Genomic DNA, 6,950 nt, shown 5'->3' on the forward strand with positions numbered 1-6,950 from the left:
AGCTCCCCAGTGGCCTTATTACCTTATTCCAGTGTCTGGCCCACAGACCAGAAATCATGCCAGGACAGCAGAGAAAGAGAAGTCTGGAAAACATAGCTTTCTATGGAGAGGGTAGAATAATATATGGGTACATGTGTGTAATAAAAAGGTACGGAACTGTGTGTAAGGAATCTTGCCTCAGTAAATCTAGAGACAGTAAACTGACACCGAAGTTCTTACAGGAATCCCTTAACATTCTTACCTGTGGGAAGCACACATGCTGCAATTTAGGCACGTGTGAACACCTCTGCAGTCACTGTAACAGAAACTAAACTCCCTTAAAGGCTAATGAAGAAACCCAATCACTCCTAATTCTAATGTAATTTCTTTCACATTAATATTTTAGGTGATTTGAAGTTGATTCTTTAGTCTGCCTCTTAATTTCCTAACTGTAACAGAATATTTATATCCTAGTATCTTCCATGCTTGGAGCTTGATAAAATAGCAAAGGAGGAAAGCTGTCTTTGGGCCTCTCTTTCTAAGACACACCCCCACATAACCAGAACCCTGCCCAAACCCCACATCACAGAAAACCAGCTTTGGACCCAGTGCTACAGATGTTAACCAATTCTCACATGGGGGAGAGAAAGGGGAACCCAGCTTTACTGAGTATCAGACACGTGGTTAAACATTAACATATTTATCTCACAAAAATTGTTACTATAGAACATAACTTTTCCCCAAGGGATTTTTTTTTTTAAATATATCTTTATTGATTCCAGAGAGAGGAAAGGAGAGGGAGCGAGAGAGAGATAGAAACATCAATGATGAGAGAGTCATTGATCGAGCCCACAACCCAGGCATGTGCCCTGACCTGGAATCGAACCCTGACCGCCTGGATCCCAGGTCGACGCTCAACTGCTGAACCACGCCCGGACGGGCAGGATTTATATTTTAATAAGCAGTGCTAAACTGCTAGAAATGCTTCAAGATCCAAAAGAATGAGTTTTTAATGGTGAGATTTCAGGTATTTGTTTAGCTGATTGAGGTAGATATTTTGGCAAAAATGCCATGAAAGTCTTCCATTTAGATGAATCAGGCTGTGGGTTGATCATTAGGAGGCTTGGGGCCCAGGGCCCAGGTTCGCCTGAGACTTTGGACCTACAGATTAGTCCACTGGACCTGTTTCAAACCCTTAGTGCACACAAATGCTCAGCATTTGCTATTTGAAGTACCTAGGATGGTATATCTTCCCTGTCCCACCTTGTGCGGCCCTAGTAGGTGAGCCCTTATAACCAAGAAAATGGACCTGATACTCAATTGAAAGAGATGCTTAGGAACTGTCTACGCCAGAAACAAACAATGATGTTTATATATTATGCCTATTTTTTAGATGACACTTTGTCTCAAGTCCTTGTTAATGGCATGCTGTGTGTGATTGGGGCAGATCCAGGTTTTGTTGGCCTGAAATTTATACAATTTTGTGGACCTTCTTTAAGAAAAAGAACTCAAAATTATAAGTGTAAAATTAGGTACAAAAGTGAATATTTATTTAGAATGGGAAAAGAAATCATAACATGTTAAAAATTTGCAAATTTGTAAAAGTTGACAAATATCACAAACATTATCTGGAACTGTCAAACTTCATCAAGAAAGATGGATCAGAAACACAAAGATGTCATCCAATATATTGGGATACATAAAATAGGGAACTTCATACACAGATGAACTCACTATTTATTTGAAGAACTAATAGCTAAATATTCTCTAAATTTGATGAAATCTATAAATCCAGAGATCCTAAAGGTTCAACAAACTTCAAGCAGGATAAATAGAAAATCATTCTAATGAACATCATAATTAAGTGGATAAAAACTGGTGCTGAAGAGAAAAAATTTTTTTAATCCACACCCGAGGATATGCTTTTATTGATTTGAGAAAGAGAGAGAGAAACACTGACTGGTGGCCTCCTGCTTTTGTCCTGACCTGGATGGAACACCACAACCTAGGTATGTGCCCTGACTTGGAATCAAACCTGCCACCTTTTGGTGTACAGGACAATGCTCCAGCCAAGTGAGCCACCAGGCAAGGGCAAAGAGAAAAATCTTAAAATAATCATTTTCCCATTCCCAATCTAATACAAATTCCTCACAGTGCTTTGAATTCAATCCCCTCTTGCCTCTCAGCAAACTTACTGTCAGGGACTGTGAAGAGTTCTAAGATTTTACTCTATTTGCAAACTCACAAGTTAGCCTGCCACTGTTTTGCAGATGCTGACAGAAGACACAAGACTCCTAGAGAAGCAGTAATCTTCGTAATTCTCATAAAATCTAGTGATGAGCTTGCCCTTTACTTCTAGTTTTCCTCCTACTGTTCTGTTTGTGTGTTCTCAGACTTCTTAGCAGGCTAAGCCTCTCCCACTTAAATTATCACGGTGGCCAGCATCTGAAACTCCTCTGCACCCACTGTGGTCCTTTCCAATCCATCCACCAAGCAGCACCTAGATTGATCTTTTCAAAATGCAAATAGGGCCCTGGACGGTGTTCTCAGTGGTTAGTGCACAGCTCTACACACTGAAGGATCATGGGTTTGAATCCCAGTCAAGGGCACATACCTGGGTTGCAGGTTTGGTCCCTGGCCCAGTCAGGGCTCCTGCAGGAGGCAACCAATTGATGTGTCTCTCACTTCAATGTGTCTATCTCCCACCTCCTCCACTCTCTCAAAATCAATAGAAAAAATATCCAAAGCCCTAGCCAGTTTGGCTCAGTTGTTAAAACCCTGGCTCATGGACTGAAGGGTCCCAGGTTTGATTACAGCCAAGGGCATGTACCTCGGTTAAAGGCTCAGCCCAGGGTCGGGGCGCATGCAGGAGGCAACCAATCAATGTGTGTAAAAAATATCCAAAAAACAAAAAAAATTGCAAATATAATCATGACACCTCCTGCTCAAACTCTTCAGAGTTCACATTATTCTTAGAACAAAAACCAAAATTCTTGACATCACCCACCAAGGCTTAAGTGATCTGGCCCCTCCTTCCTCTCCAGCTTTATATTACACTGCTCCACTCTCTGTGCTCCATCCACAGTGGCCATCTTCGTGCTCTTCCGTTCCTCAGATGCCATGCTACCTCCACTTACAGGGCTTTTGCTCATACTAGCTCCTCCTCACCCCACCTCCAGCCATTTATGTTGACACTCCACCTAGTCTGCTCTGGATTCGGTTTTGTATTTAAAAGTGTTCGTACTGATCCAGTGTGACTCAGTTGGTGGAGCGTTGTCCCATGCAGTGAAAGGCCGCTGGTTCAATTCCCGGTCAGGGCACATGCCTAGGTTGTGGGTTTGATCCGCAATAGGGGTGCTTACAGGAGGTGACCAATCAATGTTTCTCTTTCACATTGATTTTTCTCTCTCTCTCTAAAATCAATAGAAACATATATACTTTTAAGTGTTTATACATCTAGTTGTTTGTTTTTTGTTTTATTGTTTTTAAATCATTTACCCAAGTTTGCAGTTATAGTTTTATTAAAATTATTATCTAGCCAAACTCTGTACTCTCCTATTAGGTTGTAAATTCCATGACAACCATTTACCATTATATCCTCAAGTTCTGTCACACAGTATTTGAAAACTTGTGTGAAAGTCGTTAATAAATGAATATATGGGTACTTCCAAAAACTTAATATCATACTATTTATTGGCCTATGTCATTGGGCAAGTCACTTAATATTAGTCTGCTTATTCGTCTGTAATATGAGACATAATATCTACTCATGTAACTATTGTGACAATTAAGTATATATATAGCTTTTAAAATGACCATGTCTTTTTATCAACAAAAATAATGCTTTTTAGCCAAAATACAAATGAGAAATTGAGAGGCTATCTTTGTCACATGTATCACAGATAAAGAACTAATATTCCTTTTTTAAATTTTTTTTTTAAATATATCTTTATTGATTTCAGAGAGAGGAAAAGAGAGGGAGAGAGAGAGATAGAAACATCAATGATGAGAGAGTCATTGATCAAGCCCTCAACCCGGGCATGTGCTCTGACTGGGAATCGAACCCTGATCGCCTGGATCCTAGGCCGACGCTTAACCACTGAGCCACACCCGGCCAGGCAGAACTAATATTCCTAATATACAAAGTTCTTCTACAATTGAAGGGGTGGGGGAAAGGTCAAAAAATCTATAGAAAAATGAGCAAAAGATGTGGACAGAAAATTCAGGAAAATGGATATAAACAATGACCCTTAAACATATGAAAAGATGTTCAGTCTCACTCATTACAAGAAAAATGCTAATTAAACCTCACTGAGATACCATTTCTCACACATCAACTTGGCAAAATTCAAAAGCTTGACAGTCCAAGCGTGGAAAGGCTGTGGAAAACAGTCCTCATACATTAGGGGTAGGAATGCAAAATGACATGAACTTTAAGAAGACAATGGTAATAGTTAAGAAACCCACACATGCACTTACTTTTTTGACCCAGCAAACAGCAATCCTAAAGTTACACCTCCAAAAATATAAAAATATATATATGTACAAGGTTATTCATTACAGGATCATTTGTAACTTTAAAATATTGGGAACTACATAAATGTCCAAACACAGGTGAGTGTTTAAACACCACACACAATGGGGTACTGTGTAACTGTTAAAAGAAAGGACAACTTCAGGGAAGTGATATGGAGTGATTTCTATCAGATACATAAAAGTGGAAAGATCAAGTATAAAGCACATACACAGCCACCATTTGTGTAAGAAAGGAGAAACAAGAACACATATATATATTTGCTTAGCTTTACAAAAAGAAAGAAATAGGAAGAACAAACCAGAAAATCACAGAGTTGGTTACTCACAGGGGACTGGGTGGAATCAGTGAACAAAGGAGGGAAGACGCTTCTCTGAGGATACCACTTGCATAGCTTTCACTTTGTGGATCATGTTAATGGTCTACAAATTCAAAAATTAAATCAAGCCATCAAGGATGGAAAAGAGGGGAGAGGGATAAAACTGAAAGTAAACTCACCTCCAAACTAGAAATAATAGTATCTAACTCACGAAGTCGTTGTGATATGAGCTAATACGTGTAAAGTGCTTAGAACAGTGCCAAGCACATGTAAACACTGAACAAGTGTTAATCAGTATTCCTATTACAATTGTTGTTACATTAGGTACCTGAGTGCTGCTTCCAAAAGTTGTTTATAATCAACCTGTCTATGATGTTGCTACTCAAAGTCTAGTTCTCCAACAGCCCATCAGCACCACCTAGGGACTTGTTGGGAATGCATCTCCCAGACCTTCTGAATCAGAATATGCATTTTTAACAAGATCCCCAGATGATTCGTATACACATCATAGTTTAAGTACTGGGCTGTAGGACATGTTTATGACAAGATAATCTCATCAGATGGCAAGGCCAAGTGTCAAATGAAAGACACCAGAAATGCACATCACTTGAACCCAATTCCACCTTAGTATCTCATTCTGTAAGAATTTATTCAGAGATGTTGAAAGCCTGGAGAAATGTAAAATTGGTTTTACACACATGTTCAAACGTAAGTAATTCCCTGGCACAGGACTCTCAGAGTAGTCTGGTGCCCTTGAAGAAAGTGCCTTCATGTGGAGTAGAGAGGAAATTTCCAGCTCTTCCTCCCGTGCGGAAAGGACTGCGACAGAGCTCCAGGGGTGATGCCTCACCGCTGCTCACCAGGTGGAGCCTCATTGTCAGACGCCATCGGTGTCTCCAGGCTCGCTTTTCAGCTTTAAGACAGGCTGCAGAACAGCTGGCTCATCACAGGTGTCACTGCAATGTGTACCTGCAGCAATGCACAAAGCAGGAAAACAGATGACCCTGAGCCCACTATGATCCTTGCTAAGACACAAGGGCAAGAGGAAAGCTTTTATATTGAAATCATTTCTACTCCTCACATTGAATTTGGGTAGTCTGACAGACCGCAGAGTTCTCGTGCATCCTAGTTGTTAGAAATGAAACAGGTTCCCTCCTCCTTCCCTTCCTCCCTCCGTCCCTCCCTCCCTCCTTCCCTCCCTTCCTTCTTCCCTCCCTCCCTTCCTTCTTTCTTCCTTCTTTCCTCCCTCCGTGCCTCCCTCCCTTCCTCCCTCCGTCCCTCCCTCCCTTCCTTCCTTCTTCCTTCTTTCCTCCCTCCGTGCCTCCCTCTTTCCCTCCCTCCTTCCTTCCCTCCTTCCTCCCTCCCTTCCTTTCTTCCTCTAGTATCCCTTCCTTCTTCCCTCTCTTTTCTTTTCATTCTCCGTTTTCCCCCCATTTATATTCCTTTCTCCTAAATAGCATACGTTACTTTACTTTTTAAAAAACAAAAAGTTGTTTTGTACATTCTTGCTCGAAAGCCTGGAAAAGACTCTGTCACTCACCGTCTTGTCACACAGTATTTGCAAGTAACGTCAATGGAAGGCAGCTCATCAAGGTTTTCTGATCTAAAGATCATAATAAACTGATGAACAAAATAGATTCAGTGACGCGGAAGCATGGAACAGACTGAGGGAGCATGGAACAGCCTGAGGAAGCTCAGAGGGACGGGGGGGGGGGTATTAAACAAAGAATTTACGCACAGACGCAAAGCCCATGGACACGGACAGCAGTGTGGTGAAGGCCTGGGGCGGGGAGTGGTGCAGGGTAGAGGGGTTAATGGGGGGAAGGGGGACATCTGTAATATTCTCAACAACAAAGATAATTGTTTTTTAATCGCACATTGTCATTCAGCATTTTAACGTTCCTGTGTCAATCCCAGTCTCCATAATGACTGTATTTGAAAATATAGGTTAGGGTGTTTTCATTTTTAAAATAATAATAGACAGTGTTTCCTACTTGAACGCTAACGTTTCTTGTGCTTTCTCCGGCCTTTAACCTCTAAATGCCGCCTCCTTCCCGCCGCTAACCCCGGGAAGCCCCGGAGGAGCTCCGCAGCAGCGCCGTCCTCCCCACGCCTGGG

Source organism: Miniopterus natalensis, chromosome 10 (genome assembly GCF_054644295.1).
Source record: "Miniopterus natalensis isolate mMinNat1 chromosome 10, mMinNat1.hap1, whole genome shotgun sequence".
In the NCBI taxonomy this organism is placed as follows: Eukaryota; Metazoa; Chordata; class Mammalia; order Chiroptera; family Miniopteridae; genus Miniopterus; species Miniopterus natalensis.